The following is a 24,460-nucleotide window of genomic DNA, read 5'->3' as shown; positions in this document are numbered from 1 at the left end:
TTTGGCATTCTTTACTAGTATCTGCCATCTCTCAGTTAGTATGCTCCGTGTCTTTGGAGAAAAGTCATTGCATTACTCCCTTACCTGTTTGGGGCACCTTGTAGTGCGGTGCAAAATGTTGTTACATATGAGCTATTTCATTAGACCTATACACTGCTGTTTCATGGAGGCGGTGAACTGAGAGGTGTTAAATGACCTGCCTGGGTCTGTTTGTACATATGTGCATACACTTGACCAGTTCAGTGTGTCAAGTTAGGTGAGACACAGGCAGGGTCAGATCCAGGTTTTGTGAGGCCTGAGCTTATGCAGTTTGAAGGGTTCTTTTTCAGAAAAGGAATATAAAATTATAAAAACAAAAGTATGTCAAAGTGAATATTTATAATGAGAGATGACAAAAATTTTAAAAGGTGAGAAATTCCGTATACATTCACAATCCAGCCACCTCTTCACCAAATCCTGAAAATTCCATAAGACATTTTAGTGCCACCCAACAGGCAAGGGAAGTGTGTCCTGGGGAAGTCAAATGGAAAGACAGCATACTCAACTAATGGCAGTTAAAACATCTCCCACTGAACTCCAGCATAGAATATAAAGTAATTATTATTATTTTTTCTGTAACATTTCACCAAAAACACTTTGGGCAAACACTCAGTCACAAGCAAATTTCCCAATAATCCATGTTGTTTTCCTCTGATGGTCAAGGTGACCACCCCTGACTTTCACAGATCAAACTGTCACATTTAAAGTATATTACAATTGGAAATTGAGAAAAAACCAAACATAACACTTAGGGCTCTTCCATGGCCTCAGAAGAGGCCTTGTAAAGCAAGAGCCTTGAAGCTTAAGCTTTGTTAGCTTTATGGTAAACCTGCTGGGCAGAGTGTGTACAAACCTGGGAGAAGCAGACTGTCTTGCCCTCAAGACTTCATTAGTAGGGAGGCAACATAATCCTAGAAAGTGCATAGTGAGAAATGGTTGGGTAAAGATGAGCTGAGGATGCTTCTGAAACCACCAGAGGGTCTCAGGGGACACTTACCAGTGGGATCTGGGGTTAGAAGGGTGAGTGGATTTAGCCAGTGGACAGGCAGGATAGGAGTGGTCCAAGCAGAGGGCATTGTGCGAGAGAGCATGGGTAGCCTTGGGCGGCAGGTGCTGGTGTAGGTGACTCCTGGAGTGAGGGCACTGTGGGCACAGAAACCCAGCTCTTGTGACTCTGCCCGGCTGTATCACGTTACATGGTGGTTACACATTCTCGTACATGATTTTGCAGACATTTTCTTCTAAGTGCAGAGGAGAGAATGTCTATATCTTGGGACAGATGGTAGAATTACTGAGGGCAGAATCAGCAGCTGGAGTTTCTTCCCTGGTACTCTGTTTCAGAGTAACAGCGATGGTCCTTTTTCTGGAGCAGGTGGCACAGACATGGAAACTTATAGAGGGTCATGGTTGCCAAGGCTCCATGTTTTCCCAGGGTGCCTGCCTTTTACCTTTACTTTGTGAAGATTAGTAACAGTGAAAGGAGCTGCTAGAGAGAGAGATGTAGGGGGAAGCTCATGAAGCAATATCGAAACAGTTGTCAATGGTAGACCATGTCAAAGACTAAGTTAATCTTCTTTAAAAATTTCTGAAAACTTCAGTGCCAGCTTAGAATTTAAAATTTAGGATGTGGGAAATGGGGAGCATGGGAGAGAATTTGAAAATACAGGTCGCTAAAACCAAATACATTTAAGCATCTGATATAAATGTTTATTGGTTAGAATATAATTGTAGTTATTAAGTGTGACTTTCTAGAAAGAGGAAACAGGGCCTCTTATATTCCCTTGAGAACAGATAACAAAGACTGCACAAAAAAATGAAATTAATGATCCAGTAGAAAAAAGTCTCTTGCACAGATGGTGTTGGGAAAATTGGACAGCTACATGCAGAAGAATGAAACTGGACTGTTTCCTTCCCATACACAAAAATAGACTCAAAATGGATGAAGGACCTAATGTGAGACAGGTGTCTATCAGAATCGTAGAGGAGAACCCAGGCAGCAACCTCTTTGACCTTGGCTGCAGCAACTTCTTGCTAGACACACCTCCAAAGGTAAGGGAAACAAAAGCAAAAACGAGCTATAGGGACTTCATCAAGATAGAAAGCTTTTGCACAGCAAAGGCAACAATTGACGAAACTAAAAGGCAACCTAAGGAATGGGAGAAGATATTTGCAAATGTTTTATCAGATAAAGGGCTAGTATCCAAAATCTATAAAGAACTTATCAAACTCAACACCCAAAAAACAATCTAGTCAAGACATGAGCAGAAGACATGAACACACAGTTCTCCAGAGAAGACATGAACAGACAACAGACACATTAAATGGCCAACAGACACATGAAAAAATGCTCAAATCACTTAGTATCAGGGAAATATAAATCAGGACCACATGAGACACCACCTCACATGGGTCAGAATGGCTAAAATTAACTCCGTAAACAAGAGATATTGGCAAGGATGCAGAGAAAAGGGAGCCCTCTCTCACACTGGTTGGTGGGAATGCAAACTGGTGTAGTCATTCTGGAAAACAGTATGGAGGTTCCTCAAAAAGTTAAAAATAGAGCTACCTTACAACCCAGCACTTGCACTACTTGGTATTTATCCAAAGGATACAAACATAGTGATCTAAAGGGGCACATGTGCCCTGATGTTCACAGGAGCTATGTCCACAATAGCCAAATTATGGAAAAAGCCCAGATGTCCTTCGACAGATGAATGGATAAAGTGTGTGTGTGTGTGTGTGTGTGTGTGTGTGTGTGTGTGTGTAATGGAATATTACTTAGCCATCAAAAAGAAGGAAATCTTGCCACTTGTAAGGATGTGGATGGAACTAGAGGGAATTATGCTAAGTGAAATAAATCAGAGAAAGACGAATACCCTATGATTCCACTCATGGGGAATTTAAGAAACAAAACAGATGAACATAGGGAAAAGGAAGGAAAAATAAGATGAAAATAGAGAGGGAGGCAAACCATAAGAGACCCTGAGCTCTAGGAAACAAACTGAGGGTTGCTGGAGGGGAGGTTTAGGGGAAAAGGGGTTAGTGGGTGATGGTCATTAATGAGCGCACTTGATGTAATGAGCACTGGGTGTTATATGCAACTGATGAATCACTACTAGTAACTAATCACCCAGGAACTAATAATACAGTAATTGAATACAACTAAATTGAATTTAAAGAATTTTTAAAAGGATTAATTTGTATATCTGTGCATATTTTTTACATATATATACATGTATAGGATTAAGAAATTTAAATATTTAAAAAATAAAAGTAACTGCTAAGTACTTAAAAATGAAAGTAATGAAGTACTCATTTTCAGTAGAGATGTTCAGATTAATGCTTTAATATATAATTTTATAAATCTGTTTACATGTACTTGGCCACTCATAAATTAGATTAAGAATATTTGTGGGTCAAACAGGAATCACAAATGTTGTCATTTAATCTTATAAAGTCTTGTGGGAAAGGGATAGTGCATATTTTCCTAAGAAACTGAAAACAATTGACATTAATTGGAATAAAAAAAACTATCACAAGGATTAGTGGTACAAACATGACTTGTATGACTTTTTTTGTATGAAATGCAACATCGGCTTTCATACTACTGCAGTTGTTTGCTTTTATTATTGTGATTCTTATGAATCTTTACACCTTCATTACTTAAGAATATAGTAGTAAAGAGATTTTGGGAAAGTTACATGCAAACAATCATATTAGCAGGAGAGTGCACTCTTTAACAAAACCCAGTGGTGAACACTTGATAATCACACCAAATTCTGTGTTTGCACTCAGATTTTTACATACTAGGTTTGTTTGAAGTGACAGCACCCTATACATCTTTGTGTGTTCTTGAATTTTAAGAAGGTATTTATACATAAGTGGTAGAGGATTGAATATGAAAATAGAGGGTATTGTGTTGATACCACTGATTGAACTTAATAGTAATCTTTCCCCCAGCCAAAACTGGGAGGAAAACAGGCCAAATTGTGGTGGGTATAAGTTGGTGTATGACAAGTTGTCAGTGGAATTTCTGTGGGTAGCTGCCATTGTGCTTTCAGTGGAAATTGAAATAACTGGGAGGGACATTAACTGAATTGCATGTGGTCCTGATGAGAATACAGAATAATTTTTGAAGCATTTTTGATTTCAGATAATTGAAAGTCCCTTCAACCTCCGTGAATGAACCACTCCTCCCTCGACCATCCCTAACTCCTGGCAGTGACTGATCTGTTCTCCATCTCTATAATTTCATTTTGAAATGTTACCTAAGTGGAGTGATACAACTTGTGATCCTTCGATTTTGGCTCTTTCTCGCTCAGTGTAATGTCCTTAAAAATCCATTCAAACTGTTGTGTGTATAAGCAGTTCCTTCTTTTTTTTTGATGAGTAGTAGTCTGTGGGATGGATGTATCACACTTTGTTCAACCATTCACATATTGTAGGACACGTTGGTTGCTTCCAAGTGTTGGCTGCTATAAATCTGATGTGGACAATTATATATAGGTCTTTGTGTGGGCATAATTTTCATCTCTTTGGGATGAATGCGCAGGAGTGTGATTGCTGGATTAGATGTTAAATATATGTTTAGTTTTTAAAGGAACTGTCGAGCTGTCTTGCAGAGTGGCTGTATCATATTACATTCACACCAGCAGTATATGGGAGATCTAGTTTCCTTGCATCATTTTCAATATATAGCATTGTTGTTGTTCTTTCCTTTTAGGTTTTATTGAGAAATAATTGACCTACATCACTGGGTAAGTTTAAGGTGTACAGCATGATGGTTTGATACACATATAGTGAAATAGGTTTAGCTGATATCCACCTTCTCATATAGAGAAAATAAAAACAAAAGAAGAAAAGAAATATAATCACTATTTTAGGTTTTCTAGTAGATGTATAGTGATATGATCTCTAGAATAGATTTTTCCCCTTTATTTTGGTTAAATAAACATAAATTTTAACACATAACCATTTATAAGGACATTTTGGTGGCTTTGGGTACATTTACATTGGTGAACAACCATTACCATGGTCCATCTCCAGAATTTTTCATGTTCCTCGACTGAAACTCTGTCCCCATTAAACAGTAAGTCCCTTTTTTCCTCTCCCCTCCGCCTGTGGCAACTGCCATTTTGTTTTTTTCTGTGCATCTGAATACTCTTGGTGGCTCATAAGTGAAATCATACAGTATTTTTTGTCCTTTTCTGTCCGGCTTATTTCACTTAGAATGTTTTCATCTACATCCTATCATATGTCAGAATTTTATTTTAATTTTTTAAAGGCTGAATAATATCTGCTTATATACTATATATCTTTGATCCATTCATTCATTGATGGGCATTTGGGTGGTTTCCACCTTTTGCTATTGTGAACAATACTGCTATGAACATTGGTATACAAATATCTGAATTTCTGCTTTAAATATTTTTGGTTGTGTATCTAGAAGGGGGGAATTTCTGGATCATACTTTGATTCTCTGTATAACTTCTTGAGGAATCGTCAAACTGATTCCAATTTCTCCACATCCTCACCAACATCTGCTGTTTTCTGTTTTTGATAGTTGCTATTCTCATGGGTGTGAAACAGTCTTGTATAAACTTTGATAAAGATACTTAAAATGTTTATGTAGCCATCTCTGTAGTATGGCTTACTGATTAAGATCCTGCAAGCTTTTCAAATTGCATTCAGTCTTCACTTTGTCTCAGGATGAGATTAAAGTTAATTTATACATCTCTCTGAAATTACAGACATCTCTCATCTGAACAAAATTGGATTTTGAGTTGAGATAGCAAGCATTTATATGGTGAGTTGAGGTAGCAAAGAATGCTCTATCTAAATCCATTTGGGTAGAAAGAGAGTTCAGGGGCGCCTGGGTGGCTCAGTCGTTAAGCGTCTGCCTTCAGCTCAGGGCGTGATCCCGCCGTTCTGGGATCGAGCCCCTCATCAGACTCCTCTGCTGGTAGCCTGCTTCTTCCTCTCCCACTCCCCCTGCTTGTGTTCCCTCTCTTGCTGGCTGTCTCTCTCTCTCTGTCAAATAAATAAATAAATAAAATCTTTAAAAAAAAAGAGAGAGAGTTCAGATAGCAATAGATGAATCTAAAAAGTTACGTGAATCCAACTGAAAAGCAGAAATCGGGGCATTCTCGGTGGGAGGGGGGAAGGTACTCTATTTTAAAGTCAAATGTCACATGGACAACATAGCGGGGAAATGTCAACCAGTCAGTTTATGCAACTATATGTTTTATGGCTAAATTGGTGACTTTCAGTCAAATTGCCTGAATGATAGTTAAGAGAATAGTTTTCACAATGTCTTGGAATTCCAAATGCAGAGTTTTTTGGTTTGGGATTCTCTGATCCTTACCTTATTGATTCTTTGATTTCTAGAAGGCAAACCCTTAGGAGATATGAATAACTGGTTCCTGTGTGGAACATGATTTCTTGAGGGACACTTCTAAGGTTGTTCTCAGGCTCTGGTCTGGTCAGCCCCAGGGAGGGAGAGCAGGGCAGGTGGTCCTCGGTCATCATTAATTAAACAAATGTTTAATGAGTTTACCTACTTGAACTTGGAGGCATTGGTAAAGTTAAGACCCTTGCATCTTTACCTTTCTGCATTAATTCAGTGATTGGAAAGTCTTTTAAAATTGTTATCTATCTATTCCTGAAAGAGTGTGTACGTATACTGTGAATATTACCGAAATTGTAGTTGGGGGTGCAGGGATGCAAGAGCCACTGGTGCCCAGGGGCCCAAAGAGACCAGGTTCTGCAGTTCACCGTTGACAAAATCCAAAGGCAGAGAGATGAGCAGTGGTGAAACAAGAAAGGAATTAATTGAGTGAGGTCAACACTTCGAAGACAGAGGACTCATGTCTCAAAGATGTTCTCTCAAGTGCTGAAAGTACTCCCCGGTTTATATAAGGCAAATATGGGACAGAGGTTGGTGGGTATGTGCAGGTGGGCAGCAAAAGTTGGGTCAGTCACGGTCTTGGGGTCAGTGATGGGCAGGGACTTGCTGGATCAGAGTCATCCTTATGCTTGAAGGTGTAGGTTCAGTTCCCAGCCCGGAAGGCTTTGCCAGCAGGGTCTTTGGCCTGAGTTAAGAGATAAGCTGGAAAGAAGAATTAATCCACTAGAAAGCTGGAGTCAAAAGTGAAGGTAGTTGAAGTCCTCTTTCGGTATAGGTTGATAAATAGGTTAACTGCATGTACACTTTACACAGTCAACTTGGTTTAAAAGAATTTAAATATCAGAAAAGTGACTTAGTGTGGGAGTTTCTGTGGGAAGGAGTATGGGGAGGTGCTATGGTCTGAATGCTTTGTCCCCTCCAGATCGATATGTTGCCATCCTCATGACCAGTATGATGGCATTAAGGGGTGGGGCTTATAGGAGGTGCTTAGGTCGTGAGGGTGGAGCTTCCATGAATGAGATTAGTGCCCTTTTAAAAGGGACGGCAGGGAGTTCTTCCTCTTTCCACTGTGTGAAGTTATGGTGAAAAGATAGCTTTCACAAGACAATGATGTATTGGTGCCACCATCTTGGCTCCAGAACGATGAGAAAGAAACATCTGTTGCTTGTACGCCACCCAGTTATTGGTATGTGGTTATGGCCATTGGAGCAGACTGAGCCAGGAGGGAATAGGAGCTGGCATTTAGGTCACTCTGGCCTTGACTGAGGTGAGTTGTTAGGCCATCTGTGCTTCTCCCCAGTAGACAAATGGGTGTGACTATGTTGGCCTCAAGGTGTTAAAGGGATGGAGTCGACCTGTTGGCCTAGGGTAGGTCGGTGAATCTCCTGGAAGTACCTAAGGGAACTGCTTTAGTCCTTGTCTTCAGAGGTGGCCTCATGGAAAAATGCAAACAGCCTTTCCAAATGTAAACTTAGCCAACCAGAGTTACTAAGCCAGGCTGTGAACCAATTGAGGATTTTTTTTAGAATGAAGAGCTTTTAAAATAAACTGAATATAAAAATGAGTCACAATGGGGAGAAACTTGAAACATAACCGTAGTATAAGAACAAATTTCAAATCCTTCGAGCCAGCACCCACAGAGGATTACTGAAGCACCTTTAAGAGCTTCTGAATGGTCAGAAAACATTTTCTGGGTTATTTTTCAAGCAACAATTTATGGCAGAACAAGGCTCAGATGTCTGAAGGGAAGGAGGATTCTGTTGAAGGATGTTCTATACACGAGCCTTAACTTCTTCTAGAAGTGGATTTGCCTGAAAAAAAAAAAAAAAAGAAAGAAAGTGGATTTGCCTAGTCAACTTTACTCAATTGTAGTGATGGTAGTGATTTTTACTTTTTCATTTTTACCTCAACCATTCTATTTCCCTGTATGCAGGGTGTAGCCTTTTTTTTTTTTTTTTTTTTTTAAAGATGTTATTTATTTATTTGACAGAGAGAGACAGCCAGTGAGAGAGGGAACACAAGCAGGGGGAATGGGAGAGGAAGAAGCAGTCTCCTAGCGGAGAAGCCTGATGTGGGACTCGATCCCAGAACGCTGGGATCACGCCCTGAGCCGAAGGCAGACGCTTAACGACTGTGCCACTCAGGCGCCCCCGCAGGGTGTAGCCTTTTATCTTGACACTATTATTATTATTATTATTATTATTATTATTATTATTATTATTATTTTCTTCTTCTTCTTCTTCTTCTTCTTCTTCTTCTTCTTCTTCTTGCATGTTTTTGGTTTGAATTAGACAGGAGATTGATTACATGAAGCATTCTGATTTGTTTTTCTTTGCGTTTTTTTCTTTCTCCCTTGCTCAAGTTAAGTATGCTGTTACAGTTGTCCCAAGTGAAGACTCTTCACTGTGTTCCCAGAAGGCCACATTTCACCTCATCACAGAGCTGTTAAATATCTTGGCTTGGGATTTAAGATTAGCCAGCATGTTCAGTGACTGCCAGTGTCATGGCGTCTGGCAGAAGAGTTTCTAGAATAAGCTGGTCCCTCCAGCAGTGTGTCAGAACACTGGTTCACTGGGACATCATCATGGTGTATTGTGTTAATGAGGTTTTTTGCACTGCTGATGGTTAATATTCAATAGAGGCAGGATGAAAGGGACTGGAGTTTCCCTGTACACAATTTGGGAAGGGTGGCTGGAACACTTTCATGTGTGTGTTGAAGGATTTAACGTTATGGGGACTGAAGTACTTGGAATTTCACAACTGTGATGCTTGTGCTTAGGAATTGGATACTCTTAGGTGGCATGTAATTCTGTGAATTGTCTTGTCTTTATAAAACATTTAAAACAGAGGTAGAAGATGTCTTATCCGCTGAAAACCATTGACTCATGGAGACAGAAGCAACCAAGGCAAGCAACCATTGAGTCAGGCTTAAAAGAAAACAAAGCCTTTAAAGATAAACTGTGTCCTCTCCTACTTTGAGTTACACCCCTTCCCTCCTCTATTCTGGCTCTACCAACAATCTTCTTTACTCAGCTAATGCTCTTACCTTCTCTTTTGATGAGTACTAACTTAACACTTGCTACCTAATACCTGTCTATGTGAAACTTTTGGTTAACTCTGTGACATTTGAGGTGAGCATCAGGCAGCATGTGGCACTTGGAGAGTAAGCATTCAGTGATTATTTATTGACTAATCATAAATACTGTGATCAGCTTCCTTCCCAGTTTTTATATAAAATAAGACACTCAATGGCTAGTGTCCTAGTGAGGTTAACCCATCTCTCCAAATTCTGAGTATGCACACCTTTGAAAGATGAGTTGGCCACTTGATTTTGTGTTGGTTTCAGGGGATGGGGAAGGGAGGGGGGCAGGAGGCCCCCTGAAGGAGACTTAGTTTTAGCATGCCTGCTGTGGGCCAGAGGGATATACAATTTCTCATTAGAGTTTCCAGGACTTGTGATTTCCTGGACCATCCTGGGTATCTGAAGGATACATTTTTCTGGACTGTGCTGTCATCTCAGATGTTGACCTCCAATGATGGGAATGATGCTGGTGGTGAATGGAGGGGCTTATTAGTAGACCTGTGAGCACCCACCAATAACCACCTGTCCATAGCCTGCTTAGACCCAGGTTTCAGGAGCGTTGGAGTGGGGTGGTGTTTCTGTGGCTGCTGCTTTTTTTTGGTGGTCCACTTGGGTAGAATAATTTGTATCCCAGGATACTTAGGCAGTAGGTCCAGCCATCATCAAAGTTCTGAGTGGAGCGGGGGTCAGAATGTTGACATAGTCTTAGGCTGCAGAAGGGCTCCTTGGACAGAGGGACAGAAATAGCCCATAAAAGAAGCAGATGAAATTCCGTTTGCTGTCCTTCACCGCTGACGTAGACTATTCAAATGATGACTGTTAAACATCAAGCAACAAAACAATAGCGAAAGTGATTTTGAATCCTTTGCCAAGGTTAAATGTACCATGGGGAAGCAAAATATTTTAGAGATTCTATTAAAACTGATATGTCACAATTAGTGATTACTTACTGGAACATGAACTGTGAGAGCCAGCTATGAGAGCTGAGACTTTGCATCTGCTTTTCATCACTGAGGGCTGAGGTACTGATCATGGCATGGATGAGGTACTTAGTAAACACTGATGATAGGAATCAAACTTATGCAGAGAAGAATGACTGTCTTCAATTTACAAATCTTGACCTGCCTAAGGCAAGTCTGGGTCAACTACCCAGATTGGAGGGAAAAAACATGCATGTGTGTGACTTCTTTCCCTAGGTGAAGGAGACCTTTGAAGGTCCTGTATAAGACATGGCTACTTGTAGGAAGTCAAGGTGGTACAGGGGGCTGTGGGGGACGAACTACTTGGTGGGTAAGTAGCCTGTTCCCACCTCTCCCTTTCTTTTCTGCTCCTGTCCTGCTTCTGCCTCTTCAGGTCAACAAATACGATTGAGGATATGTATGAGTAGTATGTGACATTGACCCTTAACTCAAAGGACTGTTATGTAAATAGAGGTATTTTCAGATTGGTAGCCCTGACCTTATCATGCTTGGTCTCTGCAGAGCTAGGAATACTGGAATTTGGATCCTGACCTGGTCACCTGAAACCTGCTGCCTTGTGTTCTTCCTGGGTCTGACTTCTCTGTAGACCCAGGTCCTTTCCCTAGAATGTGTGGTTGCTTACCTCGTTGCCCAGTGGTATACCGTCACATGCCCTACTCTCCATGGAACCTCTGCCAGAGTTGGACCTTAGAGTAAGCGTTTCTCTCAGGCTTGGCCTGTTTTGGTCTCATCCTGTAGCTGCTTAGGATCAGAACAGAGAGGCGAACTGAGAAATTGGAATGCCTAAGGGTGATTTATTCTTGAGGTAAAGTGATAGTGTATGTATATAAAGTGTGTAAGGAAGTAATAGTTGGTAATAGAGTGGCTATGCTTTGGCCACCCAGTGTTGGTGAGGACATTACTTCTGCCTCCATGTAGGAAATGGCATTTCTATTTCAGTCCAGGGATTATTGCTTTTTTAGATCTCCGTTGAGATCCTGCCTAGTTCTGAAGTTCTGACAAACGTCTGGCCCCACCACCTTGTTGAGGGTGTGCTTACTCAAATTCCTAGCAGGGAGTGGGTCTCGTCCAGCTCACGGAATGAGTGGTCACGTTAGAGCGCTCCAATTCTATGTCCTGTGCTTTCCCTCAGCTCTGGGATCTCTTTGGTTTTGTTCTTCATCTGTCAGAGTATTCTAAAACTTAATTCTAAGCATCATGAACTTGTAGTATTATTTATTTTCCATCTTTATTGAGCTATAATCTTAATAAATCAAGATCTTAATAAATATTTTGTAATATATATTAAATAATTATATACATAAAATCTGAGTAAATTGCTTTAATTGACATGTAACCCTGTAAGTTTAAGGTGTGCGATCTGCTGATTTGATACACTTACATAGCGCGAAGTGGTTTACTGCCGCGGCACCTCCATCACTTCGCAAAAGTACCAGTTCTTTACGGTGCTGAGAACATTGAAAATAAGATCTAAATACTGTATTATGTGCAAAAGTTGCTAACTATAATCACTGTTCTGTTCATTAGGTCCCTCTAACTTACGTATCTTATAATGACAGTTAGTACCCTTAACCCCAGGTCTCCCCATTTTCCCCATGCCCCAGCCCAGGGTAACTACCATTCTACCCTTTGTTCCTACAAGTTTGGCACTTTTAGATTCCACGTATAATTGAGATCAGACAGTATTTGTCTCTGTCTGACTTATTTCACTGAGCATAATGCCCTGAAGGTCCATCCATGTTGTTGCAAATGGCAGGATTTCCTTTCTTACTGCTGAATAATGGTCCATTGTATATTAACTGTATCTTCTTTATCCATTCATCTGACAGACACTTACATAGTTTCTATATCTTGGATTATTGTAAATTTTTGTAAATAATGCTGCAATGACCAGGTTCATGTACTATTAAACTCTCACATCATTAATGAAAGCTGACTTACCTATGAAAATCACTCATTTTTCTATATTGAGTCATTGATAGCCATTGAAGTCTGAGCTTACTGGAAATCCTTTCCTCTTCTTAATCTGTCTTAGAGAGCATAGACTGCTATTTTCCTTGCCTTAGGAACTAACATTCTAAAAAATAAAATTTAACATAAAGACCTGGTTATTTTATCTTAGAAGTTCTCTTTTTATATGATAGCCCACTTTTTAAAAAGATTTTATTTATTTGAGAGAGAGACAGACAGAGATAGTGAGAGAGAGCATGAGCAGGGAACAGAGGGAAAAGCAGGCTTCTTGCTGAGCAGGGAGCCCAACGTGGGGCTCGACCCTAGGACCCTGGGATCATGACCTGTGCAGAAGGCAGATGCTTAACCAACTGAGCCAGCCAGAGCTCTCAAGAATCTGCATTTTAACAAGCCATTTTTACTTTATAAAAACTTTTTATTTGGAAATATTTTTAGACTGAAGAATTGAGTTCTTGTATATACTTCACCATACTTTCTGTCATGTTAACATCATATATAACTGTGGTACAAATATCAAACATTTGAAATGGATTGGGACAATAGCAAGAGTTAAACTGCAGAACTTACTTGGATTTTCAGTTTTCCCAGTGTTGTCCTTTTTCTCTTCCAGGACCTCATCCAGGACACCACATTACATTACATAATTGTGAAGAATTAGTGTCTACCAAACTGTGATAGTTTCTCAGTGTTGTTTTTTATGCCCTTGATAGTTGTGAGGAATAATGGTCAGATACTTTGAGAGTGTCCTTCAATTTAGTTTTTTTTTTTTTATGTTTTCTCATGATTAGGCTAAAGTTTTAGATTTTTGAGAAGGATATCACAGAGGCAAAGTATCTTCTCACCGCATGATATCAGGAGGTACCTCACAACAGTATGTCTAATTACAGGTGATATTAATTTAGATCACTTGGTTAGGGCAGTGTCTTCTAGGTTTCTCCACAGTAAAGTTATCATTTTTTTTTCCTAATTCTACACTCTCTTCATTAGAAGTGAGTCACTAGGATCAGCCACAGTCAAAGGGAAGGTGAATTAAGTTCAGAATTTATGGGTACATGTTAAAATCAGTATGGTAATCAAAACATATTTTATGAGCGAGATTTTAGATAATTACAAAACCAACTACATAATTTGTAAGGCCCAAAACAATGAAAATGTGGGGCCCCATGTTCAAAATTATTTAAAAAATTTCAAGATGGAAGCAGCAGAGAAAAAACCAACTGTGAGCCCTTCTGAGCATGGAAGACTGTACAACTGCCCAGATCATACGCCCAAAAGAATGGTCCTGAGATTATTCAATATGCTGTTGGTCCTTAACTTGCCCACTAATTATAACAGTCACTCATGGATCTTCCTGTAGAAATTATTACTGTGGTCTTTGAATGGTGACTTTCTTTTTCTATTGTTCTTTATATATTGATTGGAATCCTTATGTAAGGAAGTCCATATCATATGGACTACTGGATATTTATTCTTTGCGTTATAACCACATACTCTTACTTATTTGCTTAAGTTATTTCAGCTTTGGTCATTGAGAGCTCTTTCACATTGGCTCCTGTGTCTCTTTGAAATGCTTCCATCTGTTTTTGTTGTTGAAAACAACTTCTTTGGTATCACAAGATGCTCCAGGTTGCTCTTGTATTTTCCCTGACTCAGCAATTTCCCCAAGGATCCTTGTTTCCTTTTTACTGGGGGATGGGATATAGAAACCAAGATCTGGGTGCCGGGTGTGCTCCTTGCCACTGGAGTGTCACTACTTCTAGGCTTTCTCAGTGGACGGAGCCTGGAAATGTATGTATATACACTAATCTATTATACAAACTTATCTGTGTTTTTATGTTTCCCTGTCTGTATTTATGAAAAGAAACATGAGCTTCTTTGATTCCAGTCTAGCATCACAAAGTTTGCTCTAGTATTCACCCTTGGATTTTAACTCTTGTCTTTCATAGTGAGAAACTTGGGTCTTTTTAACTACACACATTTACTCATTTGTTCTTAGTGCTCTTGTAATTGCTAACCTGTACTCCTGTGAGACTGAATTTACTAGCTATAGTATTTCTGTCCAACATAGTTTGTTCTTTATCATTGACTAGTTTTTATTGTCAGTGGATGTTGAACTTGGTTAAACCTTATCTCAATAGAGGCACAAAAAGTATTTTTCTTCTGTAGTCTGTCAACATGGTGAATTACATTGATAATTGAATGTTGAGCCAGTCTTGAATTCCTGAGATAAAACCCCCTTGATCGTGGTGTGTTATCCTTTTTATGTGTTGCTGCACTTAATTTCCTAATATTTGTTGTTTTTTTTCCCTATGTTCCTGAGGAACACTGGCCTGTAGTTTTTTCTTGTTAATGCCTTTGTCAGGATTCAGCAGTAATGGAATTCCTTTTTCATCTGAAGAAAGATTCCATATACGTAGACTAGGAATTCTTTCTGTTGATATAAAATGAGGTAATAAAATGATTTTAAAAATACAGTGAAACTATAAGTAATCTACCTTTTTGACTGAAGTGGAAGTGAAGATCCCTTGATCTGTGTTCACCTTTCTCTGTTTCCTGGTGAGGTGGATGCTTTCTTCTCCTCCCATATGTGACTTGATACCTACAGTATACTCCAGGGCCAGTGCCAGTTTCTGTCTTGTTACTGAGGCTGTGCCAAAGGTTTCAGCAAGCCTGGGCTCAATTTGCATAGAATTTTGCATGCATGTTAACCAGTGGAGGGAAATGGGGAAAAAAGTATTTGGAACAGGCACAAAGTTCAGTGAACTTTTCCCTTGAAATTATCAGCATGCTTCTGTTATACACAGAACAATAGAAAAGTCCTCATTAGACTAGCTGAACTGAGGCATATTCCCACTACTTGCATTCCAGTCTCTTAACCTAGTTCATGAATTGCCTTCTTTCATTCTCTCTTGGAGGAGAAATGGAAGGAAATTGGTTGTAGGATAATATCAACTTTGTTCTGAAATTGGAGTTTACTACTTCATTGATCTATGAAGTATAATTACTGAAATAGAAATATAGTGAACATTTGTTGAGAGGGGTCTCTGTAGTCACTATTTATTGTGCTTTCCCCAAGTACCTCATTCCGCTTGTACTTGCAAATGGGGGAGATGCCACAGTCCTAAGAAAATAAAATTACTATATGAAATACAAATTTTTATGCAAATGCCATATATGATGAGGCACAGTTACTGTGAAAAACTTTTTAACCTCCCCACAAAGGCTTTTTTTTAGGTCTGTATGGAAAACTTATTTCCCAGGATCAAGATTGGTGGAACATATTAGGGGATCGGGCATATTCTCAAATGCATCCAGCCATTCTCCCAGAATGTCTCTTGGTCTTTTTATCTTTGCGTCTTCATAATTGCTTTGTAAAATTCTTTGTTTTCATTCACCCCAGCCCTCCAAGCTGTTGACATAGTGTTAACACAGGGCTAAGTGTCAAATCGTAGATGCTATAGTTTCTTGCTGATATGACTTACCTTTGCCTCTTGAGAAAGGTGAGGGTTGATTTGGGGGCAGGAAGTGGTAGGGCAAGGGCACAGGAAGAGGGAATTGTCACTAGTGTCTTTTTAGGCCTGTTGATTGGATTCTGGAACGGATAGAAGCGTCTAGTAGGACTATTTCAGATGTGATATTGACATGTTTGTGAACACCACCACCTCTCAGAAGTCTGGAGAGGGAACGATGATGGTATTTTGAAGGAGGGGGACAGTCATCCAAGGGTTTGGTCATTTTAAATACTTCTTAGATTTGTAAGATGGACTTTTGTAACTTGGGAATGGCCATAGACATTTTCATGGTACATAAAATATTTTTGGTTCTTAACTTGAATACAGAGTAGTAACATATGCATATTCCAGGTTGATGTATTCTTTTCTCTGTTTGGCATTATTTGTCTTGCCTTGAGTAAGTGCGTGTGCACATGTGCAATGTTTGAAATGACAAATGGATGTCCTTAAGGGGAAATTTATGTCATCATTTCCTCACCAGGGAAAATGAAAGAAAGAACAAAGCTGAGAATAACCTGAATTTTAGATCTAGTAAGTGGCATGAACTGGGAGATACAGGTTGACCCAGTCGTAGCACATTAGCATTTTAATGTCAAGGAAGTAATTTAACTTCCCTGTGTCTTGGTCCTCATTAATAGAGCGAGGGAATGAGGTACTTGGCCTTATAAAGTGCCCGCATCATTGACTAGCACATAGTTCACCATCATCATCATCTCTTGAACCAGATAGAAAATGGAGGCAGGGCTTGAAGAAGGACAAAGTCAGCCTCTGAGTTTGGGAATTGTGATGCAGTGAGGTAGGAATGCAGGACATCAGCTTTCTCACTTGGAACCCAGCGGAGATTTTTGGTTCACATGTTGAAAGTGTGAAGAGAAATGACACCAGAGCTAGACTGTCCATTTCTGGGAGGCACTGAGGAAAATCACTGGGCATTGAAATGTGTCCAGTGGTAATTCTTCCATTGTCATAATAAAATGCCCAGTGAAGTCCAAGGTCAAAGGAGATAGTAAGTACAAAATCATATTTTGAGGACATTCTTTGCTTCATCAGTGTGATGTTAACCTTCATCAGCACAACTTCTGGGCCATATGTTTATCTTTGTGTTTAGGTACTTGTATCATTTAGATAAACTCACATGGAATCACATGCACTAAACTGTTTTTTAAAAAGATTTTAGTTGAGAGAGAGAGTGCAAGCTTAAGCAGGGGGAGGGGCAGAGGGAGAAGCAGACTCCCCACTAAGCAGGGAGCCTGCTGCGGGGCTCCATCCCAGGACCCTGGGATCATGACTCAAGCCAAAGGCAGACACTTAACTGACTGGGCCACCCAGGTGCCCCAATACATGCATAATTCTTAAGAATACACAGGGTAAATTTTTTTTTTTTAAAGATTTTATTTATTTATTTATTTGACAGAGATAGAGACAGCCAGCGAGAGAGGGAACACAAGCAGGGGTAGCGGGAGAGGAAGAAGCAGGCTCATAGCGGAGGAGCCTGATGTGGGGCTCGATCCCATTAACACCGGGATCACGCCCTGAGCCGAAGGCAGACGCTTAACCGCTGTGCCACCCAGGCGCCCCACACAGGGTAAATTTTTATAAACACTTGTTTCTGTCATCATCACTGAAATCAAGGTAGAGAACACTAGCACTCTTTTGTGCCCTCTCCCAGTTGTTACCTACCCAAAGGTAAATGCTGTTTGGACTATCATCATAGATTGGTTTCATGAAGTAAGAGATTTTAACTGAAGATTTTCTTCCTAACATGTTAGTATTGAGAAACTAAAAACAAGATGCAAAAATGTTTAGCTGAGACAGAGAAGAGTGAGTTCCCCGATTATATTTACTAGCAACTCCCTCCTTATACAAAGTAAATGCTTATTCATAAGGTTAACTCATTTCTTACCACTCCTGTGGAAACACTTCTTCCATTGTGTGGGTCAGTCTACAGTACCCTGATTTAGGCAAAATAGAAAGTAATTGGAAGATGGCTGGAAACCCAAACTCAAAAGAGCAAGGAAGCACAAAGTCTTGTCATGTCGCCAGTGGAATCTGGGTTTGGCGGTGGTGCTGCTGCTGCTGGACTGTGTGGCTTGTTCCCTTTGCAGTCATCCCTGCTCATGCCATGAACAATCTCTCTGACCTCTGGGTCTTTACGTCACACCCCAAATTTAGAATCTGAAATGAGGCATGATGAGCTGACCCTAGGACATATGACTGCCAAAGACCAGCATAGGAAATGTCCATTTTTGTATTGTAAGGTAGGGTCTCGCCTGACATGAAGACCCAAATAATGGATGGTTCACCTAAAAAAAGGGAGAGGTTTGGATGTTATTCAGACAAAAAAGAAACTGAGCAGGGGTGCCTGGGTAGCGCAGTCGTTAGGCGGCTGCCTTCGCCTCAGGGCGTGATCCTGGCGTTCGGGGATCGAGCCCCACATCGCGCTCCTCCGCTGGGAACCTGCTTCTTCCTCTCCCACTCCCCCCTGCTTGTGTTTCCTCTCTCGCTGGCTGTCTCTCTGTCACATAAATAAATAAAATCTTTAAAAAAAAGGTCTTTAAAAAAAAAAAGAAAGAAACTGAGCAAAACCGAAAAGGCAAACTATCTACAATACCTCAAAATTGACTTCTGTTATTTTAAAGCCTTTATTTGCTGCAAAAATAAATTTTATCTAGAGGTCACAGCACATGCAACGTTTTAGGTGTTAAGTAGCAGATTTCTGAAGTGGATGGAGCCCTACTATCTCAGTATGCTATTCACTTCCGTGGGGGAGCTATTAACAGAGCTCCTAATGCTCATCTCCTAGGGGTAATGCCTTGAGTTTTCAGGTAAAATTACCTAGGTGTCACTTGTCTTGCATAGAAATATGCTGGCATTGTAAAGAAATCTTCCCCTGTCCTGTAACTGAGTGGTGGTGACATGTGCTAATCATAGTTGCCTCTTGATGTGTTTGGATGTTATCAGCTAGCAGAGCCCAATAGAGGGGCAAACAAATCTGACATGTTACCAGCTTCATTTATCACAAAGAGGGGGAAGGATAATCTCTTCTGATATAAACTACAGGCTTATTTTGGAATGAAGACTAATAATTTAATTCACTGCCTTTAAGAAGTTAAACACCATCAAGAGGAGGGCTGGTTTTTGTTTTTGCTTTTGTTTTTAATGACAAGCTGTGATGAACCCGGCACCTTTGATCCCTTAACATCCTCACCTAAACAGTTATAGCTCTCAACTGAGAATTGTTGGTTTCCTTGCTTTGGTGGCCAGTCTTGAGAATTCTCTGACAATTCTGAGTGTAGTGGCTATGTCTCTGTACAGTATTTTGAGTGCTGAGGGCCTGTTTTGAGATCCAGTGTTGTTCTTGCTGTTATTTGTGGTAGGAGACTACATGGTTATCTAACCTTTTGTGGTCTGGATTTTGCTTGTGTTTATTTTGGTTGAACCAAGTTGGGGGACAGTAATACCTACTGCTGGTGTAATCAGTTGGGCTACTCAGCAATGGTGTCCCATTCACCCAGTGTTGCTGGACGTCTCTCTGGCCCCAAAGACCACCCTTCCCAGTGATGGTGATCATGGGCCTGCATTTGTTTTAGTTCACTTTGTTATGGAGACACCATTGCTCTTCTAACTGGCCAACCCCAGCAGTTGCAGGTTCTTGGTTCTATTCTTGAGACTTTTCCAGAGTGCGTGTTTTTCAGCCCTGTCCATAGTCCCATCATGGCTTCATTATGAACATAATTTGAAGGACTATTTGATGGCTTTAGAGAAGATGTCTGCTTCAGCTAAGTTAATTCGGCTTAAAATATTAAATGTTTCTTAATACTAGGGGAAAAATCTGAATTCTAATTGTGAATAATTTTAAAGCTGATGTTGAGGATGTAAAGCTTATTACTGAAAGATACTCTATACTTCCTATGCTCAGAATTTCTAAATGTTTCTCACTATAAAGAGCACACTGCTGCTGTTATGAGTGACCTGTTTACATACTTTAAGTTTATTCTTTATTTGAACAGTTGGTGAATCTAGAGCATTTATTGAGACAGAGGATGCAGAATGAAGTGTAAGAAAAAAACCCAAAGCAAACAAGAAAATCCCTGAAAAATTGACCCAAGCAGATAATAAATGAACATAATGGGACTACATATTTTCAAAGTTCGTAGTTCTACTCAACTTTGGAAGTGCAAGCTGATTTTCACATTAACACGAAAACTTATTTGGTGTGCTTGATTTGTCCCCATTCTAGAACCCAGCTGAAGATGTTTTTTTATTTTTTTGTTTTCTTATAGGATGAGAAGCCCTACTTTATTTATTTAATCCTGGTATAATTAATATATAGTGTTATATTAGTCTCAGGTGTACAATATAGTGATTTGATGGTTCTATACATTACTCAGTGCTCATCACAAATGCCGTCCTTAATCCCCATCACCTATTTCACCCATTCCCCCATCCACCTCCCCAATGGTAACCACCAGTTCTCTATACTCAAGAGTCTGATTTTTGTCTTTTTTCTTTGTTCATTGGTTTTGCTTCTTAAATTTCACATATGAGTGAGATCATATGGTATTTGTCTTTCTCTGACTCACTTAATTCACTTAGCATTATACCCTCTAGAACCATTCATATTGTTGCAAATGGTAAGTTTTCATTCATTCTGGAAGACCTTCATTCTAAACAGCTTTGTAGTGAAACATTTCATTTAGAAGTTTGGACATTTTTTCTTTAGTTTGCTGTAATCCCCATTCACTGAGTAGAACTTGTATTGATCATTGGGACCTAGTTTGTTCCAGGGTTCTAGGTTATTCTTTCTACCCCAGCTGACATCGGGATTGGACAATGCCAGGTGCAGGACATACAGTGCAGCTCCAGTACCTCCTCCTCCAATAAATATGAATGGGGGGGGGCAGTCAAGCTTGGATGCTTCTTGGCCTGACCAAAGGTGTGGCTTAACATGGTTGTGGTAGAGACCTCAGATCCAGAAGGAGAAAAGATCAAATCTGCAAGGCCCACCACTAAGTAGTCCCTGTACTGTGGCTCCATTTCCTTCCTTTTTATGGTTGAGTAAGATTCTGTTGTGTATATATACACCATATCTTTGTTATCCATTCATCTATGGATGGACACTTGGGTTACTTCCATATTTTGGCTATTGTAAATAATGCTGCAATAAACACAGGGGTGTATATATCTTCCTGAGTTAGTGTTTCGTATTCTTTGTGTTAATATCCTGTAGTGCGGTTACTGGATCATATGATAATTCTCTTCTTAATTTTTTTGAAGAAGCTCCATGCTGTCTTCCACAGTGGCTGTATCAGTTTGCCTTCCCACCAGCAGTGCATGAGGGTTCTTTTTTTGTTTGTTTGTTTCCCCACATCCTCGTCCACACTTGTTCTTTCTTGTGTTTTTGATTTTAGTCATTTTGACAGGTGAGAGGGGATATCTCATTGTAGTTGTGATTTGCATTTCCCTGATTATTAGTGGTGTTGAGCATCTTTTCAGCCTTAGGTGTTTTGCCCCTTCTTCTCCCCTCCTTTCTTGGTCACCTGACAGATTTTCTGGGAATCTGCCCTGTTAAGCTGTTCATGTCATTTGGATTGTCAGATTTCCTTATTTCCCTGTTGTCTTTAATCTTGTCGTCTTCACATTGTGGCTAATCTCCCTGCTCTCTTTCCTGTAGCTGCCTTTCTGGGTTTCTGCCTTTCCCTTTCTGGGAAATCTCTTTATTAGAATATCAGCCTGGTATCTGAGAAAGATGACAATAACTTAGGTGGTGTACAATATAACCACAACACTGAAAAGTAGAAAGTGGTCATGGTCATGTTTTTATTCATCATTGAATGTTTATTCATTACTTCTTTTTGTAATGAAAATAGAAGTTTGAGTGGCAACTGAATGTCAGGTATTGCCCTGAGTGCTAGAAATTCAAAAAGAAGAGAGCTTTTGGCTTTCTGGGTGTGAGATGTGGTAGAAGAAAGACAAACGCTAATTATCATATATCAGCATGTGAAAGAATCCTATTTGTAAGTTTACTGCTGTATTCGTTAGTGCAGCAAAGAACTATTATGGGTTTTGGAAATAATGCTGTTATATATTGGAAATAATGTTAATTAAAATGGAATTTTTCTATATACTAGTTAGGAAGAGTTTAGATCTCCTCAAGCTATATCCCAATATGCAGAAGAAATAGAGTTTCTACACTTAATTCTAAGAAAGCTTTGTTCTCCCGCCTCCCTGTCCACTGGTCAGGATGAGAGCACAAAATGAGTCCATTCCAGTATATGTAGTCTGATGCAATGGTATATACATACACACACACACACACACACACACGCGCGCGCACACACACACATACACACGCGCACACACACACACATACACATATATGTAAATAGTTCCTTTAGGTTTTGTACACTTGCTTAAAATTCTCAATTACTCAGATATGTGGCTTTCTCTGTTCCTTTCCGGGATGCTATCTGCATGTATGGGGAAGGGAGTGGGGATTGGGCATCCCCTGCCTTCATGACGGTTCGGGATGAACTTGTCCATCTTTGGGCATCTGTCTGGAATTTGCAGCTATGTAGGTTGTGGTGTGGTCACTCTGAGCTATGTTCAGCCCGACCTGTGCTCCTCAGCTGACCTAGACCCCATCTTGCTGCTCTTGCTGACACTCTTTTGGACCTCTCCAGATCTATCACATCCTCCGTCTAGTGCATGCCCTACGACATCACTCTTGTAATCGCGGCCTTGGGTTATCTTTTTTCTAGCCAGTCCCCGTTGCCTCTCAACTCACTTCTGTCTACATCCTCTTTAGGAGTGCACCGGAACTTCTGGCCCCTTCCACATCATACCAGAACTCAAACTGGCTATACTATAGGTCAAATGTTACTTTCACTCTTGGAGTATCCTGTAACTTATCTGACACCCCTTCCCTGTGCTAGGACCAAAAATCAGAAGGGAGATGAGGGCTCAAATATGTCACCACCCACCTCACCTTATAATCCTCTGGTCCCAGAGGGGGTGAATTTAGGCTTTCTGGTCTCATAGGTTCTTTCTCTTTAGGGTACCAAGCACCATCCCTAGCCTTAATAAGAAGCAGCTTTGTCTTCCAAAGACACCACAGTCTGAATTTTTCAAGTTCTATTCTTGATAAAGGAGACTTTTCCAGCCCATTGTCCTGATGTAAAATCATAATTTCAATGTCAGAAGCAGGTAGTTCTGTTTTGTTTCCTGCTGTAACAGTGCTAAAATATCCTCTCTCCTCAGTATAACCTTCCAGAGCCCCAAGGCTTCAGGCTGACAAGAGAAAGATGACAGGCTTAAATTCAGTGCGTGTGTGTTTGTGTGTGTGTGTTGAGTGTGGTGGAGGCGTCACTATTTTCCAAAGGATTACGCTTGTCATACTAGGTATCAGTCACTAAGTGACTCTTCCTTTGCCGGTTGGGAAACACCAGTATCACATCCATAGCGGCTGCATGGTCTGAGAAACAAAGCCCTGTGTTGTACATTTATAATGAAAACCTCAATAACAAGTCAAGTTATATTCTTACATAGGAACAAAATATTAACTGGGGATTATATTCCTAAGTACTAGATGTGACAGTAGGGAAGAAGTACCGGCACAAGAGTGGACAGTTGTAGGCGCTCCTGTTAATCCTGTCTGTTGGACCCTATGCCTCAGGGGCAAATAGGTTAAACGAAGAACGTGTTCTTGTAAAAGACAAATGAGTTAATGTATTTTGAGTCTAGAAGTTGCCTTAAATATTAAGTATGAATATTGAAAATAATGCAAATATGCTTTTTCTGTTGTCCCTTTTGATTATAGAGATCATTAATAATCATGATATTTTACAGGTAAGAGTAAATGACCCCATAAGTAGACATGACAGGTGGTTCCTGGAGGCAGCACATCCTTCTTTTTGTTGGACTTAATCAATGATGAGGGCTTGGAAAACTAAAGTAGTTCAAACAGGATAGAGCAAGTGATGCATTTGGAAAGCAGGGGAGGGGAGAATTTCAAGAAATAAGGGGTCATAAGAGTTAGCAGAGAGGTCACATAAGATGACATTTGGCTGTTAAGATGTCAGTGGGGGCTTTTATCTAGGAGTTGGAGGTGTGGTAGGATGTTGGCTAGATTGTAGTGACTTAGAAAGGGTGATGGGATTGCAGACCTTGATGATCACAAGAAGGAGTGAGGGGATACAAGATGGAGGAAGAAGTTGAACCTAAAATGGCCTTGGACTTGAACATGTTGATCATCTCATTAAGGGGCCAGTTGAAATGCAAGAGGAAGAGGGTGAATGATGTGTGGGATGGTAAAACCTGACGAGTTGGGAGTGAGTGCATAGGTGGAGTTCGAAGAGAGTTGTCTTCCTCCGAGACTTGAAAGTGCCTTAGGGCCACAGGCTGGACCAAGGTGCCAGATCCAAATCTTCCAACCCCATTCCTTGTTCTTCCTTCTGACCAGCCTCTTACA

At 40.2% G+C, this 24,460-nt stretch overlaps 1 protein-coding gene and 1 pseudogene across 3 annotated transcripts in view; one reads left to right on the top strand and one right to left on the bottom strand.

The window, feature by feature from the left end:
• Positions 1-24,460, top strand: part of ARHGEF28 (Rho guanine nucleotide exchange factor 28) — a 297,126-nt gene that overhangs the window by 72,885 nt on the left and 199,781 nt on the right. The window lies entirely within an intron of this gene.
• On the bottom strand, positions 20,687-20,940 carry LOC123800197 (cytochrome c oxidase subunit FA4 pseudogene; annotated as a pseudogene).

This window comes from Ursus americanus, chromosome 5 (genome assembly GCF_024610735.1).
Source record: "Ursus americanus isolate L20-20 chromosome 5, mUrsAme1.1.p, whole genome shotgun sequence".
Classification (NCBI taxonomy): Eukaryota; Metazoa; Chordata; class Mammalia; order Carnivora; family Ursidae; genus Ursus; species Ursus americanus.
Note: the sequence above shows the minus strand (reverse complement) of the source record. Positions and strands in the feature narration are given on the sequence as shown.